Below are 21,811 nucleotides of genomic sequence, written 5' to 3'. Positions count from 1 at the left end.
ATCCTTGGTCCACAAGCTGGGGCGCAGGGGCCCGTGGACAACCAAGGAACTCCTGGACATCACCACCAGCCACGCCTCAGGAGAGGAGGCGGTTGGAGCCATCTTCGACCGCTCTGACGGCAAGGCGAGGCGGGACGAGGACGCCGGCGAGGGCACCTCGAACCATCCTGCCAAAAGAAAAAACAAGAAGCAATGGCGCGATAGCTCTCTCGTGGCCGCCATCGACCGCAAGGGTGGACGGAAGCCTACGGAGGGCGCTCTGAACCACTTTGAGAAAATGCTCGAGGGGCCATGCCCAAACCATGCTTTCCCGGCCAAGCATCTATACAAGGATTTCGGCCTCATGCGCAAATACTTGTCCGGGGGCCTCAACAAAGGGGAGCAGGGGAAGGAACCTACCCCCAGCATAGATGACACCGAGGAGAAGGACGACGCCTTCCTGACTCTGAACGGTGCCCTCATGATCTTCGAAGGATCAGTGGCCTACGACTCCAAACGCCGCCAGAAGGTCGCGCGCCGCGAGGTCTATACGGCCAAACTGGCCACGCCTGCCTTCCTCCGGTGGTTAGAATCTGCCATAACCTTTGACCGGACCGACCATCCAGATGCCGTCCCACACCCGGAAAGGTACCCGCTTGTCATCGACCCAATCGTCGGCCCAAAGCGGCTCATGAAAGTACTGATGGACGGAGGCAGTGGCCTCAACATCATGTACGCCAAGACGCTCAACGAGATGGGCGTCGACCGAACGAACCTCCGCCCCATCCGAGTGCCTTTCCATGGCGTCGTGCCTGGTAGGCAGGCTGTACCACTGGGGCAGATCGATCTGCCTGTCACTTTCAGGGATCAATCCAATTACAGGACTGAGACCCTCACCAGGTACATAGTGGGGTTCCCGGGAACTTTCCACGCCATCCTAGGACGACCGTGTTACATGAAGTTCATGGCTGTCCCCAACTATACGTACCTTAAGCTGAAGATGCCGGGCCCTCGCGGGGTCATCACCGTCGGCACCTTCTTCCAGCGTGCTTACGAGTGAGAAGTCAAATGTTGCGATCACGCCTCCACAGTCGTCACCTCCAAGGAACTCACCACCCTTAGGGAGGAGGTTGCCGAAAAAATGCCGAATGCCAAGAAATCAACTGGGTCGTTCAAATCGGCAGAGGGCTACAAGGAGGTCCTCGTGGACCCCAGCAGCTCTGAGGCTAAAAAGATACACATTGGTACCACGCTCTCCTCCAAATAGGAAAGCGCGCTCATAGACTTCCTCCACGATAACAAAGACATCTTTGCGTGGAAACCCTCGGATATGCCAGGCATCCCGAGGGAGGTCACCGAGCTTACCTTAAAAATCCACCCACGCTCCAAACCGGTGAAACAACGCCTGTGCTGCTTCGACGAGGAAAAGCACAGGGCCATCGGTGAAGAGATAGCAAAACTGTTGGCTGCTGGGTTCATTAGGGAAGTACACCACCCAGAGTGGCTAGCAAATCCTGTTCTTGTGCGAAAGAAGAGCGGGAAATGGAGGATGTGTGTCGACTACATGGGCCCCAACAAGGCGTGCCCAAAGGACCCGTTTCCTTTACCATGCATAGACCAAATAGTTGATTCCACCTCAGGGTGCGAAACCCTCTGCTTCCTTGACGCATATTCCGGCTACCACCAGATCACGATGAAAGAGTCCGACCAGCTCATGACGTCTTTTATCACCCCCTTCGGATCATTCTGCTACATTTCAATGCCGTTCCGTCTAAAGAACGCTAGGGCAACTTACCAGCGCTGTATGCTCAGCTGTTTCAGGGACCTCATTGGGTGGACCGTTGAGGCCTACGTCGACGACATCATAGTTAAGTCCAAGCGGGTTGACCACCTTATCACTGACCTTGAACAAACCTTTGCGAAACTCTGGGCAAATGGCATCAAACTCAATCCCGAAAAGTGTGTTTTTGGGGTCCCGAGGGGCATGCTGCTCGGCTTCATTGTCTCTGAACACGGCATCGAAGCCAACCCAGAGAAAATCTCAGCCATCACAAAGATGGGCCCGATCCAGAACATAAAGGGGGTTCAGCGGATCACAGGATGCCTCGCCGCCCTCAGCCGATTCATCTTGCACCTCGGCGAATGAGGACTCCCCCTTTATCGACTCCTAAAGAAGTCCGACCACTTCGTGTGGATACCCGAGGCCCAGGAGGCGCTTGACATGGTTAAACAATTTCTAACTAAACCCCCGGTCCTGGTCCCTCCAAGCAACGAAGAATCCCTCCTTCTGTACATTGCGGCCACCACGCAAGTGGTTAGCGCCGCCTTGATAGTAGAGCGGGAAGAAGAGGGGCACGCCTTCAAGGTACAACGCCCTGTATATTTCATCAGCGAGGTGCTATCCGACTCCAAAACCCGTTACTCCCAAATCCAGAAACTCTTCTACACCGTCCTCATCACTAAGAGGAAGCTACGCCACTACTTCGAGTCACATCCTATGACAGTCATAACGTCGTTCCCCCTCGGCGATGTCGTTCATAGCTAGGATGCCATAGGAAGAACCGCATAGTGGGCACTCAAGCTGATGGATCAGGGCATTACTTATGCCCCCCGAACAGCGATCAAATCCCAGTTGCTGGCTGACTTCATCGCGGAGTGGACCGAGGTCCAGATGCCACTAGTAGTCATCGATCAAGAGTACTGGACAATGTACTTTGACGGATCGCTGATGAAAAAGGGCGCCGGTGTGGGGCTAGTCTTCGTATCTCCCCTCGGGGTCCGCATTAGGTATATGGTTTGGCTCCATTTCCCCTCATCAAACAATATCATCGAATATGAAGCGCTCATCAATGGCCTATGAATCGCCATCGAGCTAGGCATCTGATGCCTCGACATCAGGGGCGACTCCTAGCTGGTCGTCAACCAGGTCATGAAGGAGTCGAGCTGCCACAACGCCAAGATGGAGGCATACTGCCAAGAAGTCCGACGGCTAGAGGACAGATTCGATGGCCTCGAACTCAATCACATCCCAAGGTGCCTCAACAAAGCAGCCGACGTGCTCCTGAAAGTAGCATCCAACCGAGAAATAGTGCCCACGGGTGTCTTCGCCAGCGATCGACATAAGCCCTCGGTGCGCTACGAGGGGTCGGAACGAGCCAATGATGGCTCGTCTGATCCGGCCCCGGGGGCCGACCCACCGACTGCTCCGCCTGACCCTGAGGTCATGGAGCTTGAAGGGGACCTAGCAGCAGAGTCTGACCCTCCCAACGACTGGAGAACGCTCTACCTCGACTACCTCCTCCGTGACACACTACCGGTAGACAAAACGGAAGCCCGATGGCTCGCACGTCGTGCCAAGTCCTTCGTTCTTGTAAAAGGCGAACTCTACAAACGGAGTCACACCGGGATCCTACAGCTCTGTATCCCTAGCGAACAGGGAAAACTTCTGCTGAGCGATATCCACGGTGGGGTCTGCGGTCACCATGCCGCACCAAGGACATTGGTTGGAAACGCATTCCGGCAGAGCTTCTACTGGCCCACCACAGTAGCCGACGCTGAGCAAATTATACGCACCTGTGAAGGGTGTCAGTACTATGCTCGGCAGACTCACCTCCCGGTCCAGGTGCTCCAAATGATCCCCATCACATGGCCCTTTGTGGTCTGGGGGCTCGATTTGGTTGGGCCACTCAAAAAGGCACCCAGGGGATTCACCCATCTACTTGTCACCATAGACAAGTTTACAAAATGGATCAAAGCTCGACCGATCTCCATGATCAAATCTGAACAGGCTGTGCTATTCTTCCTCAACATCATCCACCGCTTCGAAGTACCAAACTCCATCATCACAGACAACGGCACGCAGTTCACCGGCAGGAAATTCATTCGATTATGCGATGAACAGCACATCTGGATCGATTGGACGGTCGTCGTGCACCCCCGGACGAATGGGTAGGTTGAGCGCGCGAACAGCATGCTCCTGCAGGGCCTCAAGCCTAGGATCTTCAACCGATTGAACAAGTTCAGCGCACGCTGGGTCGCCGAGCTCCTGGCGGTGCTCTGGAGCCTGAGGACAACTCCTAGCCGGGCCACCGGCTACACACCTTTCTTCATGGTTTACGGTTCTGAGGCCGTTCTCCCAACAGACCTTGACTATGGAGCGCCAAGAATTAGAGCATACGACGAACAAGGGGCCGAGGCGTCCCACCAAGACGCCATGGACCAGCTAGATGAAGCCCACGACATCGCTCTCCTCCGTTCGGCCAAGTACTAGCAGGCGTTGCGATGGTACCACAGCCGACGGGTGCGGGACCGAGCCTTCAATGTCGGGGACCTTGTCCTCCTCCTTGTCCAGAGCAACAAGGACCGCCACAAGCTCTCCCCATCCTGGGAGGGGCCATACGTCATCGCAGAAGTACTCTGCCCAGGCGCCTACAAGTTGAAAACCATCAACGGCGAGGTCTTCACCAACGCCTGGAACATTGAGCAGCTACGTCGGTTTTACCCTTAAATAAACGCATATTTCTTCTTATCAGTTTCTGTCTTTACAAAACCCCGATCTTTAGTGACATCCGACCCGTGCAAATTGTGAGGGGCCGAACCTCACTCGAGGGCTGATACAAGTACAAGTACGTTTACCTTGCAAACACTTCCTGTATTATCTTTGAAAACTTTATCTAAGTTTTCCATTCTTCTCGTAAACAAGTCCTAAAGGACTAAGATTTTGGGAACAAATTCTAAGTACAACTGGTAGGACTGTGGGAGACCCACGCCCCAGTGGCTACAACGTCTTTGCTCACCAGCGTGATCAGAATTAATTCACCCGCACTCCTAGTTTCTTACAACTTGGGCCACGGGAAGGGTCGGAGGGCACCGAAACCTCTTCTACAAGAGGAGGAAGCTGAAAAGCTGTTTGCCGTAACAAAAGATGAAAATTTGTTAATTTTTGCACAAATTAACCACTTACAAAATGATTTCATCACGCAAAGGACTAATGTACTCCTAAAATTCAAAGGACTGTTCACTCAGGGGCTCCCCCAAACTTATTCAGTTACAGTCTCTGCTTAGTTTTGTTACATGTACTACTGCGGCCACCGCGCCAAGCTCTCCATCGGCAACGTCCGGGCATGTACATGGGCCAGTTCATCTACTGCAGCCACCGCACCACGCTCTCCATCGGCAACATCCCACCACGCCATGGGACCTTCGAAGGCACCATCATCTTCAACGTCGAGCACTGCGTCGACGAATGCGGTGTCCCTCCATCGGGGCATTCAGGGACTATGCCATCATCATCAGCTCCAACCCCGACAACAGCGTTGGGACAGGAGGCGCTTCTCGCCGAAGGAAGGCCGCAACGAACGACGGCAAGGTCGACGATGCTCGACACCCTCCAGTGCCTCTCCTCCATCGGTGGCGGTGGTGCGCCCACAGCAAGGGTGGCTCGCACCATCTCATCTACATGGGACGACCTCCAACTCGACATCGCGCTCCGGATTCACAAGCAGACCTATGAGTTGTTCTCTCCCTCGCATCACCCTCTCTTACTCAGGAACCACCGCATTCGGTGGAAAGGAAGGAGAAGTGGTGGTGGCTCAAAGGCTGGCTAGGAATGGGGCGAGAACTCCTCTCCCCCTCCTTATTTAAAGAAGGGGCACAGTAGCGGAGGAAAGGCGAAAGGTTGGGACAAAAAACTCTCTGCCTTCCCCTATTCAATACAAATGCGAAATCAATGCTGACAAAAATATGAGGGGACGCACCGAAAACGACGGGACGCGCTCTGGTCGATGGGACGTCGCCTGGCAGGCCCATGGAACGACCCAACGATAGAACCTCCCCCTAGGGGGAGTCCAACGAGCCTCCTGGGTCGATCGGGCGGCCCAGGCAAAACAACGAACGAACGACCAATTGAAAGATAAGTACCCCTATTTACTTACTTTGAGTATTAAATTCTTTACTGGGCCTCCGACCCCAGCAATGGCAGGGGCATGGACATCGCTCGGGAGCTACCGAGGGCGCATGCTTGTTTAAACACCCTCTTAGCTCGACCCCTCCTTACGATTGGGAAACCAAAAGCATGGCGTGTGGGAATACAACGATGAGTACAACTAGACGAACCACCAGACCCTACGCCCCGAAGGCTACGGTGTTTTTTTTGGTTCACCAGCATAATCGCGTTCACAATTCCTCACACTACTAGCCTTTGGTCCCGCCTTCCCGAAAGGAGTTTGGAGGGGTCCGCCTGCAGAACCCCCTTCGGGGGAAAGCTGACAGATCGCTTAGAAGCCACCGAGAGACGGAAACAAAAAATCACGATACTTATGCAGGTTACGCTGGCCTCGTCACAAACGTCGGACCCAAACCTGGCACGGACATGTCTGGTAGGAGCTTCCCATGACTCATACCACCAAGGTAACGTTACCGACCCCTGCTTTCATTTCGATTAAGCTATACGCTAAATCCATATATCCAAACATTTCATATGCAAATCCTTACATCTCAACGCTTCGTGTCGCGTCACGAAGCGGTAGCCGCCTCATTCAATATGAGCGACGCCTGACTGGGGTTTGAAGGCCAGCCCGCAAAGGGCTCGAGGCCGCCTCGTGTCAAACAGAGCCAGGGGAGAAAAACCAAAATGAGCCCCAGTGGCCTTGCCCGACCCCGTTCAGAAGCGGACAAGGACATCTCGACCTTTCTCGTTTGATTCTAACCTTGAGCCAAACCCACAGAATCTCCATCAAGGAGAGGCCAATGGGCCGCCTGAGCCCAACAAACGGCTCAGGCATCTGCCGGGAGGCGGGTTCAGAAGTAGTGGAATGCCACATGAGGGCTCTGCCGACCCCGTCAGTGAATGATGGATCCAGATTCCACACGAACATACCCGTTAGCGAGCTCATTGAGCGTGACACTCGAGCCATCAAGGCAAGTGTCGTCAACTCAGCCCCTCCGACCATGAAAACCAAGGACGGTGTAGCGCGCGAAAACAAGGCCGACCCCTAGCAGACCCTCAAGGGCTCGGGGGCTCAAGCCACTCGATCCAAGATCGAGAGATTGAGGTTCGATGGCTGACCAGCGAAGGGTCCGAGGCCGTCTCGCATCGAACAAGAGCTAGGGGAGAAAACACAGATGAGCCTCAACGGCCTTTGCCCGACCCGCATTAAGGTGAATAGGGTCATCTCAACCTTCTTGTTCAAATCCAGCCTCTAGCCGAGCCCATAGAAACCCCATTGAGGGGGAATCTATTGGAAGGCGGGCCAAGGAGTAGCAAAATGCCACCCGAGGGCTTTGCCAACCCTGTCATGAAGCAAATAGGATCGGATTCCGTCCGAACATCCCCGTTAGCAAGCTCATAACACACGGTCACGCAACAATCATCAAAGTCCTAAGGTAAGGGGTACGAGTAAATACAAACATAAGTTCACCTCCCTCGATCCGGTCTCCAGTAACATCCGACCCCAGCAACCGCAAGGGGTCGGATCTCACTCGGGGGCTGATAAAGGTATGGGAACCTCCTTTCTTTTCTTTTCGAGAAAATATTACATTTGACCTCCTCTTCGCATCAAGACCAGTGGCAAGGTTCGGCGGAACAGACTGGTAAGACCGCAAAAGGCCCACGCCCAGACAGCTACGGTAATTTTGCTCACCAGCACAATAAAGTTTCCCCTAAAAAACCTCGGGCCCTATGGTCTTTACAAAAAGGAAGGGTCGACTATCTAAATCTTTTTCATCGCAAAAAGAGAAGGTAAGATCAAAACAAACGAAACAAGACTTACGCAACCTTTTCCTGGACACAAAAGCACTGACACTTGTTCACCTGTTACAAATAAGTGTTTATCAAACCAATTCCACCAACTACTTCCATGAAGGGAGAACCTCTTCTTTCAGCTTGTCCGCTAGGTTTCGCGCAAGGGGAGCCACCGCCTTCTCCATCTCATCTAGCTCAGCGTCTTCATAGATAGGCGCGAAGCCTTGGCTCATCACCCCTAGGTTGATCTCCAGAGCATAATGGGAATGGGTGACAGTGAAGGCTTGGGTGATCCCGAGGCAAAAGGCGCTCTCCTCAAGCTAGCCCACGCGCGCCGTGATACCAGCAGCATGGACCACGAGGGAACCACCCCCCTCCTCTTGCATCACCCGTAGGTCGTCATAGACCACCAGGACAGTGGAAGATAGGTGATCATACTCATCACCTTCGACTTGAAGAAGCCCCCACGCCTCGGTGAGATCGGCGCGTAGACCGGCAGAAACTTCCTCGGCATCCAGCTGTCGGGCCACCTCGACTCCAAGATCCGCCCAACGTGCCTCGGCCTCCCGACATGCTTCGTTGCGCTCTCGGATGGCCTGATCGACCACCACGGCATCCTAGTTTGCCTTCTCCTGCAATGTCGCAGACCTCTCCTCAGCCTTCAGCTTGAGGTCCCGCTCCATCTGCAGCTCCGCCAGGAGCTCGCTGACCCGCTCACTAGCCGCAACATTCTTCTGCAGCAGCTCATCTTGCTCCTTTCGAAGCCTGGCGATCTCCACCTCATCTAGCTTCGTCCTCGTCGACAAATCCTCAAACATCGCATGGAACTCCTCCACGTCACGACGCGCCTTGGCCTCCCACCACTGGACGATAGCAAGCTACGCGCTCACATCTCCTCGCAGCCGGGCCTCCTTAGTGAGGCGGTCCCACTCCACCTTTCGCTCGCGGAGAAACCAGGATTTGTCCTGGCTACGGGCAGCAAGATTCTAAAAAGAAGACCGGTATCAAAAACATGAAAACACAATGATACGAAAAGGAGGAGAACAAGGTGAATACCCGGCTAGAAGGAACGATGATTTCATGTAGGGCTCCATTGGCCTAGTTCAAGGCATTGATCACGGCCGAGAACCCGATGTCAAGGTTCTCCCGCTCCACACTCTAGGCAACATCATCAAGCAAGAATAGAGCCGACGACGAATCCCGAGCATCCATCCAATGGAGCGTTGTCTTGCTTCGCGTGGGGGAACGGCTGCCCCCCGACAACAGGGCTGGGGGCGACAGCCGGTGAGTCCTTCCCACCACTACCAAGATGCCCGGAGACCCACCGGTCGTATCCTCCCCCGTCCGGCCCACCTCGGAGGCCACCACGGCCACATCCGACCTCGCCGAGCCTGACGTGGTCGCGGCCTCCCCCATCTAGACCTCCGATGGCACGGACTACGCCGCTCCCTTGGACGCCACTATGGCCGCATCCAACTCCTCCAGATCCGCGTCGGGCGCCGTCTCTGTGGCCACTAGAGGCGTGGACTGCGCCACCCCCTTGGACACGACCACGGCTGCGTCCGACTGCTCCTGGCCTGATGCGGTCGCGGTCGCCTATTCAGCAACCACCAAGGGCGCGGGCACCACCTCGGGCGCCGCCGGACCGGCCAATGAGGCCGTGACGCTCCTGCCCGAAATAGGGGCGACGTCGGGCAGCACCAGCCGTCCTGTCTGAAGGGCAAGGCTCTTCTTAGGCGTCGGCCCTAGAGGGTGGCCCCGTCGCAAGAATCTACAAAAGAGGAAAAAGCGTAAGATCAGAATAGAAAAATAAAGGGAACAACGAGGGGAGTCGATGACGTACTCTGACGCTTTTGGGCGGCGGGTACGTTTCAGGGACGAACCCCTGGACCCCTGCTCCAACTCATGCGGGCGTGACCATGTCGAGCCTCCCCCCTATTCCAAGGCAGGGGGCTCGTCTCCCTTGTCTCATGAGGAGCGGCACCAGAGCCGCTCCCCTCCATCACCTCTTGGGGCATGGTGTCGGAGCCGCTCCCCTCCACCGTCTCATGGGGTGCAGCACCAGAGCTGCTCCTCTCCATCACCTCTCGGGGCATGGCGTCGGAGCCGCCCCCTCCACCAGCACCGCGGGGATGGTCTCAGATCTGACCCCTCCCATCCACCGATCCTCTGCCAGCACCCCGAGGGTATCGGCAGATCCACCGGCTCCCACCGGACCCAGGGGCGGGCCCGGCTCCACTACTCCCACAGACTCGCTTCCCTCTATGTGGAACGAGAAGGGTCCCTACGTGGGCAACGAGTCCTCATTCACCAGGTCACCCCAATCCATGCCAGCTGCTTCCTCATCTGACTCATCGTCATCATCATCATCTTCACTGCTTGTCTCCTCTCCTCGATCTCGAGCTTGCTGCTTCCGTATTGCCTTCTTCTTCACAAGCTCCCGCGTCTTCTTGTCCCAACCAGCTGCGGCGCGGTTCGCTGCCGCTTGGGTTGGGTCCTTCGGCAATGGAGCTAGGCTATCCTTGAAGTGCAGTCCCCCCGGCTGGTCCTACCATCCCAAGGTTAACATCAGGGGATCAGAAATTACAAGAGAAGAAAGGAGCAAGAGGCAAGAAAACTTACGAAGTCAACAAATCCCGGTTCTGGTCGCATCGGGGGATGCCCCGGCACCGGATACACGAAGTCAAGGACAGTGCCAGCAGAGTCCTTCGTGGGCTCCATCGCCTCCTTGATTCGTTGCGCCACTTCAGAGTAAGGGAGCACCTCGTCGACAAGCACCGTCCCTTCGAGCGACGCTTCGGGCACCATCTAATACAGGGGAGGTGCATGCGCCATCAGCGGCGCCACCCTCCTCGCATGGTAGGCGCCGATGATCCCTGACCGCTTCACGCCCCTCTGCTTCAGAGTTTGGATGGCGGCGAGAAGGCTGTTGGGTTGCTTCTTCCCCTTGCCCGGGACGCCCCACCCCCACGACCCCGGGGCCTCCAAGATGTAGCGCCTAGTGAAAGCTGGTAAGGGGGCGGCAGCGTCATTCTTGATATAAAACCATTGCGAATGCCACCCCTTGTTGGAGGTGGACAAACGCATTAGTGGGTACGTCCTCCCTCGGTTGTTGTGGAGGTGGATGCTGGCGCACCCCACTGGTGCATGCAGCTCTTGCTGCCCGACCTGCCTCTTCACCAGATTAATGACAAAGATATACCGCCACAGGTTAAAGTGGGGACCGATCCCCAAGAACCCCTTGCACAGGGTGACGAACGCCGCAATGTGCTGGATCCTGTTGGGGGTAAGGTGCTGCAGTTCCACCTGATAATAGTCCAGCAATCCCCGGAAAAACGGATGGGCGGGCATGGCGAATCCCCGCTCATGGAAGTGAGCAAAAGACATGATGTACCCTTCAGGCGGCTGTGGCTCCTCCTCACCGGGCAGTCGCCACTCCTCGGTGGCGGTCAACGGGCAAAGGAGGCCTCGGCGGATGAGGCCCTCCAGGCGCCGAAGCGAGATGTTGGATTTGTACCCTGGGTCCATTGCGACAACGGGAGCAGCACGGAGAAGAAGGTAGCAGCGAGTTTGATGGCGATGGCAGCGCAGGCGCAGGAGGCTAGGGCGATTGGCGGTGGAGGTTTCAGACACGAAGGCAAGGGGGCGAAATACGGAACCCTAGGGGCGAACCCCATGGTTTTATAGGGGCGATGGATGCAAGAAGGGCAACCGTCCGCCTCGATCTCCGAGCCTGCCACGCGCATCGTCGTGTCACATCGTGGGACACGCGCCCGCGATCCCTATCCTCTCCCACCAAAATCATGCTAGACAGTTCGCCTTCCCGAAGCGACCGGACTCTTTTCCCACAGAGGGGACGTGGACCAGGAAAATCTCTTCTCTAATCCGTCTGGGCCCATAACGACTGGGGGTCAGGCCAAACCAACTCAATGGCCGCCCCAACGAAGGATGGGCCTGTGAGAAACCAGAACTCAAAGACGCAAGCGTCACCAGGACCTTGATCTACAGTCAAGACCCAGCCAGGCCGGAACTGAGTAAAATTCCTGTGAACGGAATACCACGATTCCCTTAAAAATCCCGTCGACAAAAAACCAAGTTCTTCAGCCTTACCCGCGAAGGGTCCGATACTACCCCTCGGATGATTCTGTCCGAATCACCTAGGGGCTCAGGGGCTACACCCATCAGGTGCACTCGCGCGCACTCTCTGGCAAATTAACTCCGATGAAATTGAAAACACCCCCCAGATGATTCTGTCCGAATCGCCCAGAGTCTCGGGGGCTACTGTCGGGGACCTAACACCGGGGTACCCCAAGAGGTGGAACCGATAACCATTGAATGTTAAAAACTTCTGGACGGACAAGGGTGCCGCTACATTCCTTGCCCAAATGATGGGAGTTTGGTTCCGCCTCGCCCGACGCCTTTGGGCCAGCTCCGCCTCGCCCAAGGGCTGAGGGATAGACTCCGCCTCGCCTGATCCCCGAGGGCCAGGCTCGGTCTCACCCAAGGGATAAGGGCCAGCTCTGGCTCGCCCGAGAGCTTAGGGATTGACTCCGCCTCGCTCGAACCTCGAGGGACGGGCTTGGTCTTGCCCGAGGGATAAGGACTGGACTCCTCCTCGCCTGACATCCGAGGATGAACCCTGCCTCACTCGATGTCCAAGGACTGGTTTCGTCTTGCCTAACAACCTCTCCCCGTTCCCTCATGATGATAGGTATAGGGTAGGACCAGACATTCGGGTCAACCGTGGCTTCAAGGACCATACCCTGCACCCTAGCAGGAAAAGTACTGCCAGGGAACGATGGGATGGGTGCTTTAGACCCTTCCAGGCGTAGCAGAGCCTGAATAGTGTTGTGGGCACGTGCTCTTCGCCCTACAGAGTTGTAGGCACCGCCTTCAGCCCTCGGGCACGGAACCCGACGTAGACATACGACAACCACTACGGTCCACAAAAAGACTCGCATCCTCCACAAATGACGGATATGCTATCACCACAATATGGTCCCAAGGGAGCGGCACCCGCTTCATGGCCCCTCGGGTCCACCAGATCAGAGTATTCGCTTCAGCCTTCGGACGCCCCCTCTGATCAAAAGGCTGTGCCCACAGCACTGCTTCCTGCTTCGACCCCGCAACTCTGAGCCCACGACCGGGGCTCGCGGGAAGCCTGCTCACCGCTCTTCTCCGACCGGTGCACTGAGGGCCAACTGGAGCCATCCGACCGAGGGCTCCCCGTTCGGAGAGAACCAGAAGACGTGCAGAGAAAGGCAAGGCATGGCTCACAAGTAAAAACCACTGTACCAGGGACCATACCCTGCACGAAACAGTGCTTTGTAGCATCCTGACATTCTACAGTAGCATCGATAGTATTGTAGGTGCTTATCATTCTTTCGCACCCACCAGAATGGACAACAAGGCTAGGTAGCGTACGCACCCTAGCCCTCTCACTTGTAAAGCCGTCCCCTTCATCTATAAAAGGGGATGTGCTTCCTTCAACGAAGGGACCGACTTTTGACAGCACAACACACAACACACACAGTCAAGCCGCTACCAAGCTCTTGGCATCCTTTCGACCCTTCTATCAGAGACTTGGGACTAGTCCCTCTCTCGATCGTTTGTACCCCCTACTATGAACTATTTTTCGGTGCTAATAACACGAGCAGCAATAGACTGGACGTAGGGACATTCGGCCTGAACCAGTATAAATCTTGTATCCTTTAGCGCACCATCCGGGCCTAACGCGCATTACTATAAATTTACTTGTCGATGCTTGTACGAAACACCGACAATAGGATAACCTAAAAGAATGCTTTAATAAAAGCCTTACTATTTCTCTAAGTCTCTTGTTCCTAATCTAGAGGGTTGTCCCTAATGGTTGGTTCTTATCTATTTATAGATGAACCTGAGGTTTGGTCAGGGGAGTACCAGTGCTAGGGTAGACCAGGGTGATAACAGTCATGGTGAGGACGATGGCAACACCAATGGGGACAACCACGAGGCCCCACTTCTAGCTCCTCCTCCACCACCACCACCACCTCCGATGACCCATGCAGAGATGTGGCGAAGATGCTGGCTACTCGGCATGAGTTAGCCCGTGCCTTGGAGATGCTTGCCCAGGCTATTGGTGGCTTCGCCCATAGAGGCCCCGGTGGCAATGGTGGGAACGGGGGTGGTGCTCGTGCTCCCGTGGGGCCTTATTCCTACTAGGACTTCCTAAAGACACACCCGGCCATGTTCATGCCAACTGCTAAGCCTCTGGATATGGAGCATTGGCTTTGTATTCTAGAGCAGAAGTTTCAGCTGCTCACTGTGACTAAAGAGCAAAAGGTGTGCTTTGTTGCACAACACTTCTGGGGTCTGCCAATGTGTGGTGGGATACTTTCAATGCCATGCAACCGGTGGACCACTGTTTGACTTGAGTAGGAGTTTACCATTGCTTTCCGTGAGTACTATATTCCCGCTGGTTTGTTGAATAGGAAGTTGATTGAATTCCTAGATCTGAAGCAAGGGAGTATGACTGTGATGGATTATGTGAACAAGTTCAACCATTTTGCACAGTATGCTGGGAACCATGTAGACACTGATGAGAAGAAGAGGGACAATTTCTATCATGGCCTCTCTTGCATCTTGCAAAAGGAGCTGTACATTGGGCAATATCAGACTTTTGGTGCTTTGATGAATGCAGCCATTTCTATGGAGGGACTTCAGCGTGATTCCCAGGTGGAGTGGAAGCGCAAGCGGGTGATCACTGAATCTTCTAGTCACCCACAGGCTTAGAAGATGTAGGTTGTTAGAAGGATGTCCTATCACTCTCCGGGTGGACAGCTGTCCTATCAGTCTCAGCAGGCTTACCAGGCACCTCCCACCCAGTATCATGCACCTACTTAGCAGGTGCAATAGCAGCCTCAGGGACAGCAGGTTCTGCCTTGTTAGGGATAGGGGAACAAGTCTACAGCTAACTCTCGTCTAGTCAAGAGAACGATTATCAAGATGAAGGTGCCCGTAAGCCACTCTGGACAAGTCAACTTCACTGAGGCTAAGGATATTTTGCATAATGAACCTATGATGGCTAGTATGTTTACCATTGATTCCCACCCAACATATGTGTTGTTTGATTCTATTGCATCACATTCATTCATGAGCATGGGGTTTAGACAGAGGCACAATATATCTCTTATGGCTATTCCTATTGCATATAGAATCAGTACTCCAGGTGCACAGTTGTGCGTTAATACTTGGACGGACATAGTCAGATTAGTGCTAGCCACTCACACTTACTGCCTCTAGTTCATGGTGATGCCTGGGCACGGCATAGATGCAATTTAGGGCATGAACTGGTTGCGAGTTTATGGGGTAGTCTTGAACCTTAAGCAGAGGCTGTTGAGTTATGGCTTCCTTCTTTCAAGGATAGGATGTCTCTCCTTATGCCCTCAGATTCAGCCTTGCCAGTTGTTGCTCATGTTGAAGCTTCTCTTGATCTTGCTTCTATTTCTGTGGTCTATGAGTTTCCGGATGTCTTTCCTAAAGATTTACCTGGGTTGCCACTGGATAGGGACGTGGAGTTCACTATTGAGTTAGAACCTAGCACTGCTCCTATTTCATGGTGTCCATACCACATGGCTCCTAAAGAACTAGCAGAAATGAAGAAGCAGTTAGAGGAATTATTGGAGAAGGGCTTTATTCATCCTAGCTCTTCACCATGGGGTTGCCCAGCTATTTTTGTGAAGAAGAAGGATGGTACTCTGTGGATGTGTGTGGATTACTGCCCTCTCAATGTGGTAACCATTAATAACAAGTATCCTTTACCTCGTATTGATACTTTGTTCGATCAGTTGGTTGGTGCAAAGGTGTTTTCAAAGATTGATCTTTGTTCTGGGTATCATCAAATTAAAATCTGACCACAAGATATACCAAAAACTGCTTTCTCTACTAGGTATGGGCTATATGAATACCTAGTCATGTCCTTTGGTCTCTCCAATGCTCCTACATTCTTCATGTACCTCATGAATTTAGTCTTCATGCCAGAGTTGGATAAGTTTATAGGGGTGTTCATTGATGACATTTTGATATACTCCAAGAACAAAGAAGAGCATGCACAACATCTTTGGATAGTACTGACTCGATTAAGGGAACACAGGCTTTATGCCAAATTCAGCAAGTGTGGGTTTTGGTTAGATCAAGTGCAGTTTTTGGGATATGTTCTGACACCTGAGGGTATCTCTGTGGACCCAATCAAGGTGCAAGATGTGTTAAATTGGAAGTCTCCGAAGTCAGTGCATCAGATCTGTCAGTTCCTTGGTCTTGCTGGTTATTATTGGCGCTTCATTCCTAATTTATCCAAAATAGCCCAACCAATGACCAAGTTGCTCCAGAAAGATGTCAAGTTTGTATGGAGTCCGGCTTGTGAAGAAGCTTTTCAAGCTCTGAAGCATTTTTTTACCACTGCTCGTATTCTCACCCAACCAGATATTGACAGGCCATTTGATGTGTATTGTGATGCCTCAAGGACTAGATTGGGATGTGTGCTTATGCAGGATGGACGTGTGGTAGCTTATGCTTCATGCCAACTGAAAAAGCACGAGATGAATTATCCTACCCATGATTTAGAGCTGGCTACTATGGTGCACGCTCTAAAAATTTGGAGGCATTATTTGTTGGAAAATAAAGTGCATATTTATACGAATCACAAGAGTCTCAAATATATTTTCACTCAGTCCGAGCTGAACATGAGGCAACAGAGATGGCTGGAGCTAATCAAGGATTATAATTTGAAGGTTCATTACCATCCTAGAAAAGCTAATGTGGTAGCTGATGCCTTAAGTCAGAAGTCGCATCAAGTTGTAGAAGAATATTTGTCTCTCAACCATTCTAAGGTGTTAGCCCATATTGCTCTAGTCTTGGATCTACTTGAGCAAATTATTATAGAGCAAAGGCAAGATGTTTCGAAAATTCCACATATCAAGAAGTTAATTGCCGAAGGACAGGGTCCTCATTTTAATATTGATCATCAAGGTGTAGTGAGGTTCAAGAACAAATTGGTTGTTCCGTCAAGTGAGGAGCTTAGGAGAAAGATTTTGGATGAAGCTCATAACTCCAAGTTATCCATTCATCCAGGAAGTAACAAGATGTATCATGATTTGCGTCACTTGTATTGGTGGCCTAATATGAAACAGGATATTACCAAGTACGTCTTAGAGTGTGACACTTGTGGAAGAGTTAAGGTGAGCCATATGCGTACGCCTGGATTTCTTTAGCCCTTGCCCATCCCTGTTTGGAAATGGGAAGATATTTTCATGGATTTTATTGTGGGTTTACCCCACACGTCCAAGGTCTATGACTCTATTTGGGTCATTGTGGATCGCCTTACCAAGTCCGCTCATTTCCTCCCGATGGATACAAGGTATTCAGCCAAGAAGTATGCCAAGTTGTATTTTGATCGGGTTGTGACCCTACATAGAGTTCCTCTTACTATTGTTTCCAATAGAGGGTCAGTCTTTGTCTCTTGTTTCTGGGAGCAACTCCAGAAATGCCTTGGTACCCGTCTCCTCAGGAGTTCAGCTTATCACCCGCAAACTGACGGTCAAACAAAAAGAGTCAATTGGGCACTTGAGGATATGTTGGGGGCTTGTGTCATCTCTTTTCTAGAAAAGTGGGACAAATGCTTGACTCTAGCTGAGTTTTCTTATAACAATAGCTATCAAGAAAGCATTCGTATGGCACCTTTTGAGGACCTGTATGGCAAGAAATGTAGAACACCTCTTAACTAGGTTGAAGTGGGTGATCGTGGTTATTTTAGACCTAATTTTATCAAAGAAGCTCGAGAGCAAGTTAGTGTTATTCAGAGTCATTTGAAGGCAGCTCAGAATCATCAAAAAACTTATGCGGACAAGCGAAGAAGGCCCTTGCAATTTGAAGTTGGTGATCATGTGTATCTCAAAGTGTCTCCCATGAGAGGGGTGCATCACTTTGGTGTCCGGGGAAAGCTAGCCCCTCGCTATGTTGGACCTTACAAGATTTTTTCCTGGTGTGGTTCTGTTGCCTACCGTATCTAGCTCCCGGATATTTTGTCTACAGTACATAATGTCTTCCATGTTTCCTAGTTAAAGAAATGTTTGTGGGTCTCCGATGAAGCTGTGGAAATTGAAGGACTCCCTCTCCAACCTGATCTTTCTTATATTGAGCATCCTATCAAAATCTTGGATGAAAAAGAGAGTCACTAGAAGTAAAGTGGTAAAAAATTTTAAAGTCCAATGGCAAAATCACTCGGAGGATGAAGCAACGTGGGAGCAAGAAAGCTATATCTTGAAGCATTATCCCCACCTTCTTTCTAGCTCACCGAGGTACTTGTTTAAATCAGAATTTATTCTTATCTCTTTTCCTACACTAGGGACTCACATGAAATCTCAGGGCAAGATTTTGTTTAAGGGGGTAGAGCTCTAACACCCTCGGTGTTACCACATTAATCATCTACTAAAACATGTCATGAGCATCATACTTGTGTGTTAGTGCATGTGGTGAAGTGTGTAGATCAATTTCTATAACTCAAAATGATCAATAAAAATGCTAAACGAAAGTTGGTTTGATGGTTCAGGCATATCAAGTAGGGTTTAAAACCAATTTTTATTAAGCAAAAATACTATAGGACTTGTGTGTGATACTTAAATAAAGTTAGAAGTGCAAACTTTGTAGATGACAATGAAATACTTGTAGTTGAAAAAGAATATTGCTAAGCAGTATTTTTAGTAGCTTGGAAATGCAATATGAAATTAAGATTAGCTCAAACGCTTAGAAAGTTTCTAAGTCTGTGGACAGCTAGACGCTGCTATGTTTAGCAATTTATTTGGAGAGATTGTATGCCTTGATAGCCAACAACAGGTGGGATGGGACGAAAGCCTTTTCCCTTTTTCATGAAAAAATGCACTACCAGTCTTTAAACTTGTCTTGTGATATCATCAACGTACTCAAACTCTCAAAATATATTTTTAGACGCTTAAAATGTCTTTAGAATCATCTAGGTACAAAGCGCTCAAAAAATTATTTTTGGACCCTCGAACTTGTCACAATGTGTCCTTTAGGTCTAAACGAGTTCCAACAAACCCACATGTCGACCTTTAGCGCATCATCTACATGCTCCCTCTCTTCTAGCTCCCTCTCCATGCCCGCCTCCCATCTCTCGGTTTTCCAATCTTGTGTGGCATTGCACCACAATCACCAACTCTTCATCCCAACCCATGCCTTCATCATCCTCTGGTTCAAAAGTCAAGATGCCATCGGTAGTGGTGGCAGAAAGGTCAAATCTAGTTCACCTTAGGTAGAGAGGTAGGTATACCATTGCTTTATCATTAAGTTCCTACCCCAGTGTAACACCCTCGGTGTTACCCCATTAATCATCTACTAAAACATGTCACGAGCATCATACTTGTGTGTTAGTGCATGTGGTGAAGTGTGTAGATCAATTTTGTAACTCAAAATGATCAATAAAAATGCTAAACGAAAGTTGGTTCGATGGTTCATGCATATCAAGTAGGGTTTAAAACCAATTTTTATTAAGCAAAAATACTATAGGACATGTGTGTGATACTAAATAAAGTTTGAAGTGCAAACTTTGTATATGACAATGAAATACTTGTTGTTGAAAAAGAATATTGCTAAGTAATATTTTTAGTAGCTTAGAAATGCAATATGAAATTAAGATTAGCTCAAGTGCCATATGTGCTGCTCGGCGATGAGGTCCGCATCAGAGGCATTGCTGAAGCCCTCCCAAGAGTCGAGGCACCCTGGCTAGCGTAGCGCGACTGCCTCCTTGCGGCAGATGGCGGCATACACGTAGAGGCTACAGACGATGTTGAAGACGCTCCATGGGGAGAAGCCGAGGATGAGGTTGGGGCGGTGCACGGACTAGCTCATGATGTCGCCACGCTAGGAGACTGCATCAAAGAGGATGTCCTCTTGGTCATAGTAGAAGTTCGGGCAGTCCTGGCATGGCACATCCTTGGTGTAGGGCGGGTCTAGGGTGGGATCTTGCTAATGAGCTTGAAGGGTCCTAGGTAGTGCTTGGTGCCCATCTGGAGGGAGATGTGGGCGAGGGCGAGGCAGTTGGGGATGACGACGGAGAGCACGTTGCTGAGCATGGTGGAGTTGGCCTCCCGGTTCTCCGCCTCGGTAGCGCACGGGGACCAGGCGACGTAGAAGACGTGGGTGATGTCGATGAGCGGCATCAGGGCCTCAGCGATGGCAGCGGAGTCGGTGACATAGACATGTACGTGTGTCAGTGAGGAGGATGACAGCATGGACCAGGGCGGGGGTGGATGGCCGGAGAGCACGTATACCTTCCATGGCCCGCCGGGGGTGTCCGGTAGTGGGAGGATGTCGACGAGGGAGGTGCCTACTATGACAGTGGAGCCAACGACGAGGGCGATGCTCTGGAAGCAATGCCGTGGCACGGCGGTGAGCTCATCCTTGCGCTCCCTGACTACACCGACAGACCTTGCCTGCCACCAGCTTAAGCACATTGCTGCCCGCTGGTAACCCTATAGACTCAATGAAGGGTGAACAGGAATTGCAAGTGCAACTTGTAGTGTAGGTGCACAAACATATGTTACATTTATTTATCCCATTTCCTAATGGTCAGATGCCTGAGTTGTTCTAACTTTGTGAAGCGATACCGTATCATCCCTTGCTTTTTTTTCTCACACGTGTGCTGCATGCGCCACCTTATATATTAGTTGTTTGGCTGATGGTTTTTGCTGCTGATAAGCCGGCTGATGCTGTTTTGTTGTGAGAGAAAAACATTGTATCTTGGCTGATAAGTTGGACTGATAAGTTGAAGCGAACCGGTTGAAGATTCATTTCCTTGTTTCTCAAAGAAAATGGTTTCAAGTTTCAACGTCGTAGGCTCAGAGCTCTAGCTGCGTCTTCTGCGCAGTTAGGTTGGCTAACAAGCGGCTAGGGTTAGGTTGGCTAACAAGCGGCTAGCTAGTTGGTTGCATCATTGTATGCCCTGATAGCAAACAACAGGTGGGATGGGACGAAAGCCTTTTCCCTTTTTCATGAAAAAATGCACTACCAGTCTTTAAACTTGTCTTGTGATATCATCAACGTACTCAAACTCTCAAAATATATTTTAGACGCTTAAAATGTCTTTAGAATCATCTAGGTACAAAGCGCTCAAAAAATTATTTTTGGACCCTCGAACTTGTCGCAATGTGTCCTTTAGGTCTAAACAAGTTCCTACAAACCCACATGTCGACCTTTAGCGCATCATCTACATGCTCCCTCTCTTCTAGCTCCCTCTCCATGCCCGCCTCCCATCTCTCGGTTTTCCAATCTTGTGTGGCATTGCACCACAATCACCAACTCTTCATCCCAACCCATGCCTTCATCATCCTCTGGTTCAAAAGTCTAGATGCCATCGGTAGTGGTGGTGGAAAGGTCAAATCTAGTTCACCTTAGGTGGAGAGGTAGGTATACCATTGCTTTATCATTAAGTTCCTGCCTAGTGTAACACCCTCGGTGTTACCCCATTAATCATCTACTAAAACATGTCATGAGCATCATACTTATGTGTTAATGCATGTGCTGAAGTGTGTAGATCAATTCATGTGCTAAACGAAAGTTGGTTCGATGGTTCATGCATATCAAGTAGGGTTTAAAACCAATTTTTATTAAGCAAAAATACTATAGGACATGTGTGTGATACTTAAATAAAGTTAGAAGTGCAAACTTTATAGATGACAATCAAATACTTGCTGTTGAAAAAGAATATTGCTAAGTAGTATTTTTAGTAGCTTAGAAATGCAATATGAAATTAAGATTAGCTCAAACGCTTAAAAAATTTCTAAGTCTGTGGATAGTGAGACGCTGCTATGTTTAGCAATTTATTTGGAGAGGTTGGGTTAAGGAGTGGTTTAGTGCTATGATTCAATTTAGTAGTTTCTTATGCCATCTTGAGTCTAGTGAAGCCGGTTTAGGTTTAGGAGCAACGGTTTGGTTGTGATCAGCGCTTTAAAATTCATGCACATCATAGTTTTGTGCTGTCTGGCACCATGCGCGTGGTCACTAAAAGGTCCTTATTTGGTTTTGGTAATTGAGTGACAA

General features: G+C 51.0%; 1 pseudogene; it reads right to left on the bottom strand.

Moving 5' to 3' along the window:
• Window positions 1-19,408: 19,408 nt before the first annotated feature.
• LOC136536962 (3-oxo-Delta(4,5)-steroid 5-beta-reductase-like) lies at window positions 19,409-20,226 on the bottom strand (annotated as a pseudogene).
• Window positions 20,227-21,811: the final 1,585 nt, after the last annotated feature.

This window comes from Miscanthus floridulus, chromosome 2, assembly GCF_019320115.1.
Source record: "Miscanthus floridulus cultivar M001 chromosome 2, ASM1932011v1, whole genome shotgun sequence".
In the NCBI taxonomy this organism is placed as follows: Eukaryota; Viridiplantae; Streptophyta; class Magnoliopsida; order Poales; family Poaceae; genus Miscanthus; species Miscanthus floridulus.
This window is presented reverse-complemented; position numbering and strand designations above follow the sequence as displayed.